The sequence below is a fragment of the Asterias amurensis genome, chromosome 9, assembly GCF_032118995.1.
Source record: "Asterias amurensis chromosome 9, ASM3211899v1".
NCBI lineage: Eukaryota > Metazoa > Echinodermata > Asteroidea > Forcipulatida > Asteriidae > Asterias > Asterias amurensis.
In genome coordinates, this window is record NC_092656.1 from 5,733,055 (window position 1) to 5,749,755 (window position 16,701).

The 16,701-nt window shown below is 37.3% G+C and overlaps 1 protein-coding gene across 3 annotated transcripts in view; it reads left to right on the forward strand.

The window, feature by feature from the left end:
* The window catches only part of LOC139942011 (myocyte-specific enhancer factor 2C-like), a 92,060-nt gene that overhangs the window by 36,984 nt on the left and 38,375 nt on the right, over positions 1-16,701 (forward strand). For 2 of the 3 annotated variants that reach the window (XM_071938672.1, XM_071938675.1), the window contains exon 3: positions 5,094-5,164. The gene's annotated coding sequence lies outside the window, so the exon portion shown is untranslated. Of the gene's footprint in view, positions 1-5,093; positions 5,165-13,961; positions 14,393-16,701 lie in introns of those variants that run through there. The other variant, XM_071938674.1, reaches the window with a different exon arrangement.

The window sequence follows — 16,701 nt, forward strand, 5'->3', positions numbered from 1 at the left end:
TCTTCTGAAGATAGATGCACTTTCTGTAAATTCTTTTGCAGGTAAACAGGTGTGTTTTCTATTGTGCAAAATCTGCTATGTTAGCTACAGACCAAGTTTTACTGTGTAAAAGATTGGAACATCGTTTTTGTTTTTGTTAATGTAATGCTGAATTATTTACAAAATATCAAGAAACACGTTTACAATAAAATTCACTGAAATATTCAGTTGAATATGTTGTCTACTTATTGGAAAAGCAAGAAAAAAGCAGTCAGTGTATTTCACAAGAATGTTGAATCAATCAATGTTAAGCGAGGTGACAGCGAGCTTAACTGTATCTCTGGCCATAGCATTTGTGAACGGACATGACCCCTCAAAGAGTAGAGAAACGTTTTCAGATACAGATATTTTTTATTTTATTTCTATTCGAAGGGTATATTTCAGACAAAATATTTGTTCATCCCTTTGTCATTATTATCTGCAACATTCATACATGATGAGCTTTGTAAACCATGATGTAACATGATGTAAGACTGTCATTAGGAAAACATCTATTAAAAGAACATTCATATATTTGGAACAATTTATCCAATGTGATTTGTCGAGAGGAGATCACGTGGACATGTTTAAACATGCGTCATAAACACAGTTAAAGTTGATCAAATAATGACCTGACCTTATCGAGTCAAAAGAGGGTGCTATCAGATGATTGTGTGGAGTGCACCCATTTCATGGCCCAATAATATAAGGTCACATATTTGGCTCCTGTAAGATTGAAACTTGTGTGCAATAGTTTTAAACTTAGGCATGCAAGTTCGATATTCAACTCAGAGATGAGGTGAGGCCTTACTATCAGATCTGTACTAAACTTTTACAGGCTTTTTTTAACAGAAGGTATTTATAGGAATCAACAGTTTTAAACTAGTTGTTTAAACATGGTGAGGCCTGCATGGTTCTTGATAATTCTGTCTCATGAGAGAAGTCTTATGCTGCCATAAGAAAAGTGTCCCAGTGCAGATAATGCTTTGATAGAAACCAATAGTAATCAAAACTCCTGCCAAAACATGAACAGTTTAAAAAAGAATTACAGTTAGAGTTGAATACTGTATCATTTTACAGGAATTCTACTCGATTTGAATACAGAGTATGCAAATACTCAAAGTCATAGCGCATACAGAGCTTGTGTTTCAATTAAGATTCAAAATGTTATTAAGAAGTCTTGCGGCACCAGCAAATATTTTTCTAAAAACCAGAGGCAATATAAACAAAACACCAAAATGGTTTTAAAAAGAGTTTCACTTGTTGAACTGAAAATGGTTGAGAAAAAGAACAATGATATCTGGTGGAGAAAAAAGATTGTCGGACTAGTGTGGTCAGAACTTTTCTGACAACAAGCTTAAATCTCCCATAAAGTGCTAGGAATAGATCAGTAGATATTTCATGCATGTCTGGTCCTGTAACTTTATGTTTATTTTACAGTAAACATCAGGATAAAGTAATTTGAAAAATTAGTAGCTATATACATCCTTTGCGAACATGCATTTACAAAATCAATTTTTTTCCCAAGGATCCCTTAAGTATCTGCCTTTAAAAAAATCCTCAATTGACTCTTTCACCGTTCCATTACTCTAAATCTGCTATGAAAACATTCTGTGGATCTCAGCTCTTTGAATGTGCATCCCTGGGCATAAAATGCATGGCTAGATGTATCAACCCAACTGCCCTTGTGTCATTCACAGTACAAACAACATACAGTTATTTCAAATCCAAGAATGCCACTTTAGGCAAGACTGAAATGGCTCTGAGAAAATATCTCGAAGGCCTGATGGGCCGTTTTAATTTTTTGAGATGAAAGACTGGAGAGGGAGATGAAGGAAATAATTGGGGATGACTTTAAAGGCACTGGACACTATTGGTAATTACTCAAAATAATTATTATTGGTGTTGAGCAATGGGGAGCTTTTGATAGAATAAAACATTGTGAAAAACAGCTCGGCCAATTTCTCATTCAAATATTAAAAGACTTCAGGCCTGAAGCCTTTTATTGGACATCTGAAAGCACACAATTTTGTCCAACAAGGGTGTTTTTTTGCCCGTTCATTATTCTCTTGCAACTTTCAACAACCAATTGAGCCAAAATTTTCACAGATTTAATATTTTATACATGTTGGGATAAGTGAGAGTACTGGTCTTTGTATAATAATTACTAAAGGTGTGCAGTGCCTTTAAGCGTCATGTGTATTGGCTCAACATATGGGTAAGGTCTGTAATATGAGGCTGGGGGATGATGCTGTAGAGTATGGGGCCAAATAATTCTGACTACCATTATGGATAACTGTACAGGCCTGATACTCCATGGAGGCAACAAAGGCGATTGCCTCCATGTCCCCTGGTCATTGCCTTGGTGCCCTTGAATAGCTCTAGTACAAATTTGCAATTTCATCATAGGGTGCCCTTTACCAAGAAGAAAATGCCTTGGTGCTCTTGCCTTTTCAAAAACGAAGCATACAGGCCTGACTGAATGTTGGTTTTAAAGGTTGGCTCTTTAGAGTTAAAAACAGTTCGGCCAATTTATATCAGAAATCTGATCAGGTGCTCAGAAACAAACTGATTATCAGATTTACCATGAAATTACTCTGTAATGTTGTCATTTAGCCATTTGAGAAAGACTCTGCTAGGGACGAAGTCATGCCATCAACTATTTTTTTTGCATTTATACCATTATGTCCTTTTGGTTGGTAAGCAGTTTGCAACAGTTTTATTTTCTCTCAAGTAACACTCGATACTTTTTGGTATATTGTGAAAGTCATGTGTGTAGTTGAACTTTCAGCTTACCAAATTGGTCCCAACCATTGTTCTATGTGTGCACGATTCTGTTTCTTCACATATTTAAGTTTTACGTAGTTTATGGTTACGAAAATTATACAAGATTGTTGGGAAAGTGAAATTTAGACAGTCATGGTATAAATGAGATTAAAATAAATTTAACAAATCAACAAAGGACCTGAGTTTTCCATGTTTACTTGTATTCAGTTTTGCCGTACTGATGATCATGTTAGTCATCAAACATGAAATGGTCACACAAATTCTGGCCATTTTGTGAAGAATTTTGTTTAAAAAGACTTTAGGAAGAAGATTTGATTGAATAAAAAAAAAAGTAGTCGTTGGTTTCTCGTTTCTGAAATGCTCGAAACTCGCAGCACAGTCTTTTGGTACATCTATTATGGATAGTCGTGGGTGAATGCGAAACTCATGAATCTGTCAAAAATGCTGACATAACTTTTGTTAAAACTAAATTTCTAAAAATAACCTCCAGTTCCTGTATGACGCTCATTGTTTTTTGTCTACAGGTATGTAGAGCTGTTTTTGGAAGTAATAACCCTTTAATATAAACGGCATCATGCAATAGTTAAAAGTGTATCGTGGGTATAAGCTCTGTGTACCAGCATGACCGTCTTACAGAAGAACTAGTCCTATAAATTTTGATCGTAGGTCGTAAATAACGTAAATTCTCAGGGTACCCTCCTTAAAGACACTAGACACTATTAGTAATTGTCAAAGACCAGTCTTCTCACTTTGTGTATCTCAACATATGCATAAATTAACAAACCTGTGAAAATTTGAACAAACCTGTGAAAATTTGAGCTCGAGTTGACCACGAGATGCGAGATAACTATGAAAGAAAAAAGCACCCTTGTCACACGAAGTTGTGTGCTTTCAGATGCTTGATTTCGAGACCTCAAATTCTAAACTTGAGGTCTCGAAAATCTAATTCGTGGAAAATTTCTTCCTTCTCAAAAATTATGTCACTTCAGAGGGAGTCGTTTCTCACAATGTTTTATACTACCAACCTCTTCCCATTACTCGTTACCATGAGAGGTTTCATGCTGATTAATATTTTGAGTAATTACCAATGGTGTCCACTGCCTTTAAAGCCATTGGACACTTTCTGAACAGAACAAAAATGAAAAGTTCACAGATTTACAAATGACTTACAGGTTTTACAGAAGGTAATGGTGAAAGACTTCCCTTCAAATATTATTCCATGAAATGCTTTACTTTTTGATAAAACATTAAAACAATTATTAGTTCTCATGGAAAAATCATTAAAAAATTGATAAAACATTAAAACAATTATTAGTTCTCGATAGTTCTCGATATCGAGAATAACAAATTTGTTTTAAACACATGTCATGACATGGCGAAACGTGCGTAAACAAGGGTGGGTTTTCTCTTTATTTTCTCCCAACTCCGATGACTTCGTCTCGGTAAAATTATCAAGAACAAGGCCTTGTTGGGATTAAACCACTTGTTGAAAACCTGTTCACCACACATTCACTCCCTTTGTATTATTAGATGGGTGCTATTTCAAGGCATTGTATATGTTGAATCATTTTTTGTATCTTTTACTTTGGCACGCTTAATGATAATTTTACAGGCAAATCTTTGAGTTGTGATTCTAAATGATGACTTCATGATGGAATAGACAAGATGGTCGATTCCTTTTTCCTCTCCCTTTTTTCACAATACTTGCTGATGTCTACCTTTTGTATTTTGGTACACCCAATAATTGATGGATATCAGCTGCATCATACATCTTCAGCAGACCTCAAAATGTAATTACTTTTCCGAAGTGAACACAATAATTGTAATAGCCTGGACAGTTTATCATAAGAAAGAAACAAAAGTTTTCTTTCAACGCTAAAAGCTTAGAAATTTGTATCTGAGAATGACGCAATTCCCGGGAAGTAACTTCATCAGAGAGGAATCCCCGGGCACTTTAGTTTTCTAAAATCACCTTGACTTGTGATTACTGATAGAGGGGAGAGGTTTGGACTCGGGGACATTGTTGATCTTTTCCTTCTCTAACTAAGTAAGAATAATCACAATGGAGTGTGCAATCTCTGACATGATAGGATCTGACGTATGTATTTCGTTTTCATTGTCGCTATTATCAGATTTATACATTTCTTTTTGTTCAGTCTGTGTATTGAATTCAGTCCTGTGAGTATTAGGGAGTTTCCCTGATTTGAGAAATGATTATATTAACAAATTGTTATTAATACTTGAATGATCAATTTTTTTTTGTGGCCATTTTGTTGTTTGTTCCACAGATTCTTGATAGGAGATACCAGCACATACACAAGATAGAGGGGAAGTCTTAAGGATTACTCCAGTTAAACAGGTAAAACATCTTTGATTTGCTGTGTGTGTTTGAGTGAGCATTGTACTTTCTAAAAAAGGACGGGCGTCTGTTGTTCACAGTTGCTGTATATCGTGCTGGGCTAAAGCAGGGCAAACATAATTCAATATTTCCTACAAATTACGCTGCGGCCGAGCCTCTTTTCCTGATTTGCTGACGTCACAGCATTCTCTGGGAAATCGTTGAGACACACTGTTTTGTGAGGTGGGGGAGAACCATTGATCCCTCTCTTCATTTTGGGGAGACTTCCGGATAAATTACGAAAACCTTGCCCTGGCTTGGGTTACATGGCCATTAAATCATCACCCATGCTCGGGGATTTGTACTGCGTAATGAAATTCCTATAGATCGGATAGAGAATTCCTCGACTGCTCCGCGGCCGGATAATCTTTCATGCTCTCCGGTTTGCACGTCCGGGAATCCGCCCCTGTGAAATCTCCAATTTGTACCCCGGGTTTGCTCATTCTGTAGGCAATTTGGCCAGGGGATCATTGGTGGATTGTCATCGTACAGCTGTAGCCCCCCTTTGCCGGAACGTGATAGCACGGATTGAAGACGGAAATTTAGTTATTGCACCCTTTTTATGCTGATAAAAGGCAAAGCAAATACTCAGAAAAGGTCACAAGCAATTGCAGCACATGTTTGAAGAATTTGCCATGTATAAAGCTTTTTGAGTGTCTTACTTACTGTACATATTGGACGTGGTTCAGAGTTATCTCTGAATGCAGCTTTTGTTGAGGCACATCTGAAATGTCAAAATTTGCTCAGCATTTACCAATTCTTATCGGCCCATGTGTGGTTCCTGGTAAACCATAGACATGCCATGGGAATTGCAACTTTACTTCTAATTGGAGTTTTGTCGTTCACTGCTTCAACAAGATACCAGCAACAAGGGCACTGAACAGTGCAATTGAACTTTCAAAATGGACTTTCTGTATATTTAGATACTACAATTGAGGTATGTTCAGCGTTTGTTCATAATTTACTAAAGCGTATTTAACCTAGGGTAGAAAATGTGCAAAAGTTTAACTTCCTCCTCGTTCAGTGTGGTATTTCTGGCCACATGCGTAGATGCAGATTGGGGGCTTCTTGGCTGGGGCATGACCCTGTACTCAGAGGAGATGTATTTTACTTGGAAATGCACTCTCGCGCTGCCATTAGCAGTGCCTAGACCGCGGGAATCACCGCACGCACAATTTGCTCGCTTCCCCTGACCAGAACGCGTTGGAGAAGCCTCCCCCCTCGTTGAACAGCTCGAGTCGAGAGGCTTTGCGTGCAGATAAATATTGCACCACTGCGTCACAAACCATTACAGATGCAAGTCACCTACGGCAGGCAGTGTCCGAGTAGACATCAAACATCCGTGTCTGAAAAGAGACTGGCGACTGATTTTTATCCACTGTAAAGATCAGGGTTCACGTTGTTTGTTTATCGGAAATTGTTTTGTTCTTAACAAAACAATAATAACAAACCATCAGTTGCAACACATAAAAATAATGAAGTCAAATACAAACAATTGCTTCAAAAATTGTCTGCTCAACAAATTTTTATCTTTTCAAAATGTTTTTGAAATTCTTCATAGAGTATTAAGAAGGTTAGTCTTTGCAAATTGATTGCCAACCAAAAGGACTTTTTATAAAATGCAAACATGGATATTGGCTCCTATGTTTGGACCCCAGCAGAGTCTTTCTCAATTATTAGGATATTCTTCAACAGAAAATGTACAAGTTTGGTTTTGTTCACTTAGTCATCCATGCCTAAGTGAACTTAGGTACTGGTACATAAGTTATTGAACTAATAATAATAAGAAGAAACAGACTACTTATGCGCTGGTATCCATCACAAGTGATGCTCATGGCGCAAGGAAGAAAACACGTAATGAACTCAGCCCACAGTTAGGGAATGAGAGGGATTATGGTTATCTTAAATTCTGTACTGAATATGGTACTAATATTATGCGTTATAGTTTGACTCATTTGGAAAATTTTTTATTGATTCAAAGTATATGGAGCACTGTTCTGTCTCATTTTGAGAGCAGGGAATTCTTCAAATAACAGGTCTCCGAGTATCGTTAAAACTTGCACCTTTGCATGAAATGCACCAGTAGGTTCGGTTCGTGTATGCATAGTGCAGAAAATCCATAGCCATAAGCAGTAGAGCTGACAATGTTCAAATATTTGTACTCTGCAAAGTGCATTGAAAAATTCTTTGAAATTTTGTGGCTACAGAGAAGTCATGCACATGATAAAATTAGGGGATCTGACCACTAATAAATCACAGTGGTGTTATAGTATTTAAATATTCAAGTTTTAATTTTTAAATCTGATACTTCCAAATCCAATGGAGAGCACAAATTTTGGTTTCCTGAATGTAGAGAGGAATGTGGTTCACATTTTTACTGGTTTTTTTTTCAAAGGCTGCTTGGATGATTTATGTTCTTAAACATTGCCAGGATTGGAATGAATGAACAATACATATCGGAGCACATCTTTAAAGGCACTGAACACTATTGGTGATATTTTAAAATAACTGTTAGCATTTAATAACTTGCCTTAACAAGCAATGGGAAGCTGTCAATAGTACAGAACATTGTGATAAGTGGCGCCCTCTGAAGTAACATAGTTTTTGAGAAAGAGGTAATTTCTCACTCAAATGCTAGAAGACTTCAGGCCTGAAGCCTTTTATTCGGCACCTGAAAGCATGGTTTGTGCAACAAGGGTGTTTTTTTGTCACATTATTCTCTTGCAACTTTGATGACCAATTGAGTAAAAGTTTTCACCGATTTTCTATTTTATGCTTATAAATGTTGGGATACACTAAGCATGGAGGTGCACAAAGTGAGAATACTAGTCTTTATCTATTACCAATGGTGTAGTGCCTTTTGAGAGGATTGGAATGAATGACAATCAGTTTCGGAGAACAGAGTACATCTTTAAGAAAAAGCAAGTCGGGAGCATTGTGCAAGTGATGGAAAGTACAAGCACCTAGGGGCTGTAACCTCCCATGGATGTGGGCAGTGGTTATACATGTATAAGGCCAATTAAACCAGGACAATCAGCCTGGTTTTTTGTTTTTCCAAGCACAAGTAATTGGCCGTATCAGTTAACTGTGAACTGTTATTCGCCTGCTGTGCAGTTCTATTTGTTTAATATCTGATTAGGTGTGTAAGCCTGACTGCCCATTGGCCTCAAGCCCCTTGGAAAAGTAACTGTCCACTGTTGTAGTGTAATTTAGGATTAGGCTGTGGCAGGGAGGGTAAGCCTTTGTATAAATTGGATTAGGGGTTGGTTGACTGAGAATGGCAAAAGCTCAGGTACAAAACCTTGTATACTGTGAAACTGCTCGCTGCTGTAAAAAAAAAAAAATTGTGTGTACACTGTACATGTAATTTGGTTAGCGAACATAAATGTGCGCGTAAAGACTGCTGTAAGTAAATAGGTTGTAGAATGTGGATTAAAAGAGAAGCATTCAATACCCTCATTAATACTGTTTGCTGTTCAAAGTCCTATAATTATTATTAAAAACACTGAACTGATATAAAATGTGTGCGTCCAACTCCAAGAATGTAGTTTAGTACTGTTTGTTTATCCTTTTATAACAAACAAATACTACTAATAATAATGAACAATTATAATGACGATGTTATTTTTGACACTAGCCGATGTTGTTCTGGTACTTTTAAGAAAGTTTTGGAATTCTGAAAATGATAATTCTTTGAAGAATCACTTTGTGGTTTTGGATGCAGTTTTATAAACACATTTTTTTATGATGATTTTCTGCATAAAATTTAATGAGTACCAGTCAATCTTCCTTGAGACCAAGATCTTAGATCATTTACCTTGTAGACATTCTAGGAACCCATTAAACATGGTAGTAAAAACATCTCATGGTTAGGCCTTAAGAAAGAATATTCGTTCAAACCATGGTGGGGGTTATATCTTTCAAAGCGTCATGGGTGCATTTCCAGTTGCGCAAATGTTTGTGCAACTGTTTTTTAAAATGTGCGTCACGCTAACCATTTTGTATCGAAAACGTAGTTAAAAACATGAATGCGTGTTTGCTTCAATCTTTTGGACCAATCATGCTGCAGTATCATCTTTGAGTATCATCTTTGAAAATGCATCAAATATGTATTAAGTTGCACTTCTTGTCGTTGACCCTGTCAAATTTGTAAACAGGACAAACCACAGAAACTCATTGAGAGTTTTCTTTTGACTCCGAGTTTTGGCAAAAGTAATGATGTTTACCTAGCTTGCTTGGGAAGGGCAAGGAACATCTTTTAAATTAAATTCATGTAAATTCATTCAAAGGTGAAAAAATACATTAAATTATTAAAATTAGTTAACTGGTACAAGTGTGACATAACAATTATTAATTTATGTCATTCTGTAACAGCAACTGAATGGAAATTATATTCAACTAATTGTTGTAACCCAAAAACTTCTATTGAAAAATTCTCAGATATGAAATATATACAGTATACAAATAAAACTCATTATCTTCAAGTACGCGCTAATCCTCCAATCAGATTGGCAGAATGGAGTGGTGATAAAAACCTATATTGCACGGCTAATATCTCTACCATGCGTCTTGTGTGCTCTATGTCACGCGCCAAGTTTGCTTGAAGATAAATACGTTATCACACGCGCGCTCGTGGAAATACGGAAAATATAGCGCGTCTGCGTCCCATATCCAACTCGGCCTTCGGCCTCGATGGATATGGGACGCAGAAGCGCTATATTTTTCCGTATTCCACTCGCGCTTGTGTGATAACTTATGATATTACTAACCAGTCAGCACAATAAAGGAACTACTTGTGATTTTTGTGGTTACCCTATAATTATAGTCATTGCTGCATTAAACTGACGAGTTAAAGGAATTGATGATATCCTTATGTATGGAAAGTAAATCAAGGTTTTGTTTGAATTATTAAAAGGTTAACCTTTCGATAGGTTTTCCCACTTTGAGGAATAAAACTTGAAAAATAAGCATTTTGAGCCGAGATTTTTAAAGGATAGTTGTTTACTTTACATCTTGATTTTAAAATGGGAGTATGCAAATTTTGGCCTCATGCAACGGTTGCTATTTAATGCATTGCAAGCCCTTGTTTTAAATAAATGAACTTGCACAAACTCTCTGACAAAATAGGAATAACAGGTTTCAGCATTTTCACTAAAAAAAAACAGGACCAAAATTTCAGGCCTGGACTTTCATCTTGAATAAGGAAGGCCGTTTTTCATTTTGCAAAGGGCATTTTTTCCAGATATTTTATTGAAAATTGTTGAAGTGGCACCATGGCCAAAACCAGGGCATCAGAGGCCATTGCCTCCATGACCTTGTCTAGACCCGAAGTTTAATGAGATTAAGTTTGACGGTGAATTTATTGAAATCTAGAGGATGGGAATGAATTGACTCGTCCAAAAAACCACTAATAAAAAGTAATATATTAATATCCCTCCTATTAATCATACTTGTAACAAACCTTGCTCTATGAACCAACAAAGACTTAATTGTTTATCAGATAGTGTAAAGCCAAAGAAGTGCAATGAAATTCTTCGTTCTCTCGTCAAGACACTTGGGTTTTAGTTTCCCCTCTTTCTTCTGGAGGTCTTTTCACTCACTAGTTTAATTGGAAATCCATAACCCCAGAGGGCAGTAACTGTATAGCGTTGCCGGGTGAATTCATACTATGATGTTAACCTCCCACAACGGTCATTAGGTTAGAACTTCAAAAACTTGTGCACAATTAATTGACTCATTGGTGTATTTTACTGCTTTTTTCCCTTCCTGTCCAACCCACCATTTCCTCTCAGAGTCAACACTTTTTTTATTTTAAGGAACGTTACAGAATTTGGTAAGAAAAGATTTTGTCTAAGATCACAGATTTACATATGATGATAGTAGAAAACATCCCTGTCTGAAATGTCATAATTGATGAGAAATAAATAAATCTAATTTCCCGCTTGGAGTTTACCGCTCTGCAGTGAGAGATTTATTAATTTATTATTTGGTTTTTCACTATTTTCTCGGGGTGGGGGAGTTGTGAACATGATTACATTACTCTGCTTTAGTTGAAATTGCCTGGTCATCCAGTATACTTTTTCTTGAAAATTACAGCATTTCAGATAGATTTCAGAGTGATAAAAAAATTGGGGCTAGTGGCACATAACACAGTTTAGTAAGTAAGCTTTTGTATAAAAAAAAAAGCAACTTTGTAGTCCATTGTCAATCCTACATAAAGTACTTTTCCATTTAGTGGACCCCCTGGACCTATTTTCATAGTTTGTCTTAGTACAAAAAAGAGTATACGCAAAGCAAGTGTGTGGTAAAAAAGAAAACGCCATGTCGAATTTACCATTTGCAACTGTGTCCTGTGTTCGCGTAGCAGAAAATTGTTTTGCATTGTTGTCTGTTTAAGCAGCTGTATAAAATTTGGCCTGGATCCTCCATTTGTAAGTTATTGCAACTCTCTTTTTGAGCCATGGAGTTTCAGGTGTAATGTTAGTTTAAGTAAAAACTACAAAGAGATATTGTCATGTATGTATACAGGTGTTTGGTTTTTAGTTCTCAGTGGAATTCTCTCCTTTTATAATTTGTCTCAACTTTTCTACAGTTTGAAATATCTGCGGGGGAAAGTTTATTTTTGCGGGACTAATTGCCGTAGCTTTCATGCTGGGTTTTACTGATATCATATGCCTGCGGTCGGGGTCGGAGGCCTACCCCTGCTGGGGTCCGATCGGTAACCTCCACCTGGGAAACTCCCTGGTCGTTCCATCAGCACCGGGGCCTGCTCTGACTGGGCTGCTAAAGGGAACATCGCCATGGGAGAAATGAAACTCTTTCTTTTATATGTTCATATCCTGTGGTTTGGGAACCCGTCGTTATGGGAATACCGATCCGGTTACTCAGTTGTGACTCTGAATATTCATATGTGGTACCCTCTTTTTTTTTGATGTTCTCTTTCTCATGGTTTGGGGGTTGGAAATGCCATCATTTTCAACATGCCTCTAATTTGGATGCTGGTTTTAGAACCTTTTATTAGCAGTGACACTTGTCCAAAATGAAGACTCAATATTTCAAAAACATTTTAGTAGACTTTAGATTTTTTAATTTTTCTTGATTTTGCATCGCAGGAGGACAAGCAAGATGGAACTTTTTGTTTTTGAAGCAAGCGCCATGAGCACTTTTGTGGATACGAGGGATATGGCAGACGTAATTATTGTTGTTATTTTATAGTGTTTAATTACATGGTGTTGAGGACTCCTTGGCATCGTTCTGACATTCCTAGTCATTGGGACTACCTCAGTCAGTGATCACCCTTTCAATACGAGGGAAGCATACAACTTCAAGTTCAAGCAGCTATCGATTGCTGAGGGGTTTACCCAAAATACACTATCAGGGCTGGCCTTAACTTGTTCAGTGACTGGCCAGCAGGACCAGTTAACTTTTCATTTCACTGGTCTGGAAGCTCTTTGCTGTTGTCCGTATTTCATATTCAATAGGGATACTCTTTAACACTGAACTAGCCAGCCTGACCACTTGGTCTATGTGACTGGTCCTTGCATTTTTTGGCTATTGGACTACTGTTAAGGGAGAACACTGACTATCAGCTCAGCCCAGATGCTCATTTGCTCTCGGTACACCTGGGCGAATGGAAGCATTTAGTAATTGCTAATGGACTTGCTCAAGGCACAATGATTCATTCTTGTGACTTGATCATCTGATCATGAGCACCTGACCACTTGACCAGCCACATGACTCCACTAATCACTGGACGACCTCCCTGAAGTTGAGAGTTTCCAACATCTTTGACAACTTATAAATATAAATATGAACACAATGATAACTCCCAGGCCCTCCCCCCAAAAATAAGTTCTAAAAACTTCCCTATAAGGCAGGCAATAATTTTAAAATTAGATATTGATCCGGGTGGGTTGGGCTTGATCTAAAAATAACACATGGAAGATAGATAGAAAGAAGACCTCCCTTGGTTTTTTGATATAAATATGGATATAAATTGGGACTTGATGATAACTCCAAGGCCCTCCCCCAAAAAGAAGATTAAAAAACTTCCCAATAAGGCAATGATTTTTAATTTTTGATATGAATCTGGGTGGGTTGGGCCTTAATCTAAAAATAACACCTGGGAGATAGAAAGAAGACCTCCGTGGGTTTATCGATAAAGTAACTATTTTTAGGTACAGTAGAGTCCCTCCCACTTTTGTTGTCCGACTGATAATAAAAATGTTATCTTCTAAAAAAAAAAATTATATATCTAGGAAAATTCTGGTGTTATTAGTTAAGGGTCCATGGTACAGATTTGTGATTGTAGACTGGCTTACAACTTGTTAACATGTGGCAATGCTATACAATAGTGTATGGTCCAAGTCCACATTGTGTTCCATATCATTAGGCAAGTTGTGTTTTCGATTGTTCCATTTCAAAGAGGGGCAGTTGTAGTGGGAGATACAGCTGGAGTCATGACCATTTTATATTGTAATCCCCAGGCCAGTACACATGTGATTTAAAATAAACTGTTGTGACGTGTACATGTACATGTAATTTGTCACGGTGTGTCACACACATCTTTTCATATTGTGGTTACCCTTTTGACGTGTTCATCTCCAAGTCAAAAGATCAAGGCTCCATCCTCACCCTGTTGACATTTACAGCGTCCCCTCCCGAGATGAATAGTACAGCCTCATGTATAATTCATGATGTCGTCGTCCCAGTGTTTGACATCATCACTGTGTGGTGAGAGAGTTTAGCACACAGGATTAAACTGTACACACCAAGCGAAGTATACACACACACACAGTAGTAGTAGTAGGGCTATGACAGTGTGCATGTATGATACAGGTACTCAATGCATTAAACACGCAGTATCAGGAACTCCGTACCAATCACACTTCTATCTACAGACAGCACTCTTCCAATCTGAGACTGATACTGTTGGTTTTTGAGGACTCGTCACAGCCCCACAGATATTGACAGCAATCGACATCCTTTGAAAGAGAGGTGATCTGGCCGTTCGTCGCCTTCCTTCGATAACCTGCTGCAACCGCTTGGAGTTAAATATATTTTTAGCAGAGAAGCTTATTTCTGTACATGTAGCTATGTGTACGATGAACCATTGACTGACACACACACTGGGTGATGTGAACAAGTGTACTACTGCATGCAGCTAGGATAGGACAGCCATTTTGAAAGGTCAGTTCTTTGCTGGAGATTAACTGAAGTACAAGTGTTTGTACAAGACCTGTAAAATTTATTGCTATAAAAGTAACTGATTTCGGTCAATTTTTTAAACAACTTCGGTAGCACAATTTATGTTCACCTAGGTAGGTGTAATACTGAGTACACACAAACTTAATCTCAGTCACAATGTCATGTGATTCTGAAATAGAAGTGTAACACAACAAGACAGCTTGTGTGTACACTAAGTTTCATGAACCCGAACTTCTACCCCTACTTCCATGCATATACATGTACTTGCACGGCTCTACAGTTTAGTGACAGTTTGCTCAATGTTGCTACTGTTATTCTGCTTCTTGTGTTGAGTATTTTGAAGAAGTGTACAACAATGCAGGCAGCATGTTGTGTTCTCTGTGCATTCTCATCTGATTTTTTTTCCAGGAAATGAAGCACCTGATATTTAGTTCAGCGTGTTTGTGGTTTTCCTGTAAACAACTTTGGAAATGCAACTTAGAAATCTTAGGGTCAGTCTGTATGCCTGAGTATCGACTTGTACGCGAGAACTAGTAAAACATTTCCTAGAGTTTATTACAAAAAACTTGGCATCAAGTGCTGTACTTAATAGTGTCTACATGGATATGGCCTGTCTGGTACACACTATACATAATGTAAAACGGCTATTAAAGTCGGCGATAATGATCCCAAGAGAAATGTGTTTTAAAATGAAGTACTGTGTTATTTTTGAACTTTAAAACTCTAGTCGGACTTTACATAAATACATGTACATGTAAATGTTAATAGAAAACACTTGTGACATGATAAAAAGTCACAACCTTTTGAGAGTGCCTGAACAGTAGTAACCTTTTGGCAACTTAGTCACTTTTGTTCATGTTCAATGTACTGGCTTTAAGGTACAGAGTGTGTGTGCGTAGAATACATGTTTTTTCTATGCGGCAATGTTTTTGCCACAGTTCCTGAAGGAAGTGACCCTGTGCAGTTTTTTGCTGTTCAGTGCCAGACAAGCCGGAGGGACTCTGATTTCCCTGAATCCAGAGGTCATGGCCCCTGACTCCTTTCTGGATGGAGTAGATAACTGGGTATCATATGCAAAGCAGAAGGAAGCCTGTGAAAGACTCCTGTCTAATGACTTACATACAAAAATGTCCTACTTCTTACCTTGGCCCAGATTGAGAGTTGACTTTAAGCAGTCAGTATTGCTTCTAAAACAGTTTTTGGCTTAGCAATAATGAGCAGCGTAACATTTGCAAATGGTACATAAAACATGATTGTTCTGCCGATAAACTTTTTCTGGTAAAAACAATTGTTTTGCACTTCTTACGCAAATTTGTTTGGGGCCTAATGTCCAAGAGCTGCTTTTAAAGCACAACAAGTAGCTAAGCACAACATAATTTTGCTTAGTAGGAATAAGGTTACCGGCCAAAAACGCATTTAATGTGTAACATTTTGATTGTTTTCCTGCTCATTTAGTTTCATTACCTGAGTTAAAGGTAATGTACAATGTTGCTTTTGTGTTAGGGAAAACTTGTTACATGTTGTTGAATTTTAAGGGAAACAAATAATATTGGAGTGTACATATTCATTCAGTCTTCTTGTTCTCAAAACTGTAGGATTATCCAAAACAATCCATGTAACTGTGATTTGGGATTTGGTATCCATTTCATTCTGCTCTTTTGTCAAATGTGGAATAATTTTTGTTTGTTGTGTCGCGAATATTTTTTATATTAAAAAAAGGAATGCTGGTTGGCCACTACCCATTTAAAAATTTGCTTTTTATTATCAACCACAAACCTATGCATTCTGATTTGATGGTGGTGCAAATAGGTCTAATGGTCGCAGTCCATATTTCTTATGTGTAATGAGTATTCTGGAAGTAATTCGTTAGCTAATTGAATAATTAGTTTCCACTGAAACGCGTTTAGCAAACTGTTGTTGCTGTTCAAAGGGAGATTGGTTAAGAGAAAGAGAAATCGACAAGCTACTATCAAACAGGGTTAGAATACGGGTAATTTACAATATAGTGCGCCCTCTACAGTTCAAAATGGAGAAGCCTAGTGTTCTCCAAAAAGTGGTCGACTAAAAACAATCACACTTGCAACTCACATCACATGGCAGTTTGGGACTTGTTAATGGTTACAAGGCATGAATGTGAAAACACTCACCAACCTCGAAAAAAATATTATCTTTTGCTGTAAACATGATAAACATGAATTTCCAATCTCGGTTCACGCAGTGGGTGCTGCATAACGAGTAGAACTTGTGACCTTTTCCAATGATGCTATGTGAAGATGGCCTCTTTAAAGCAA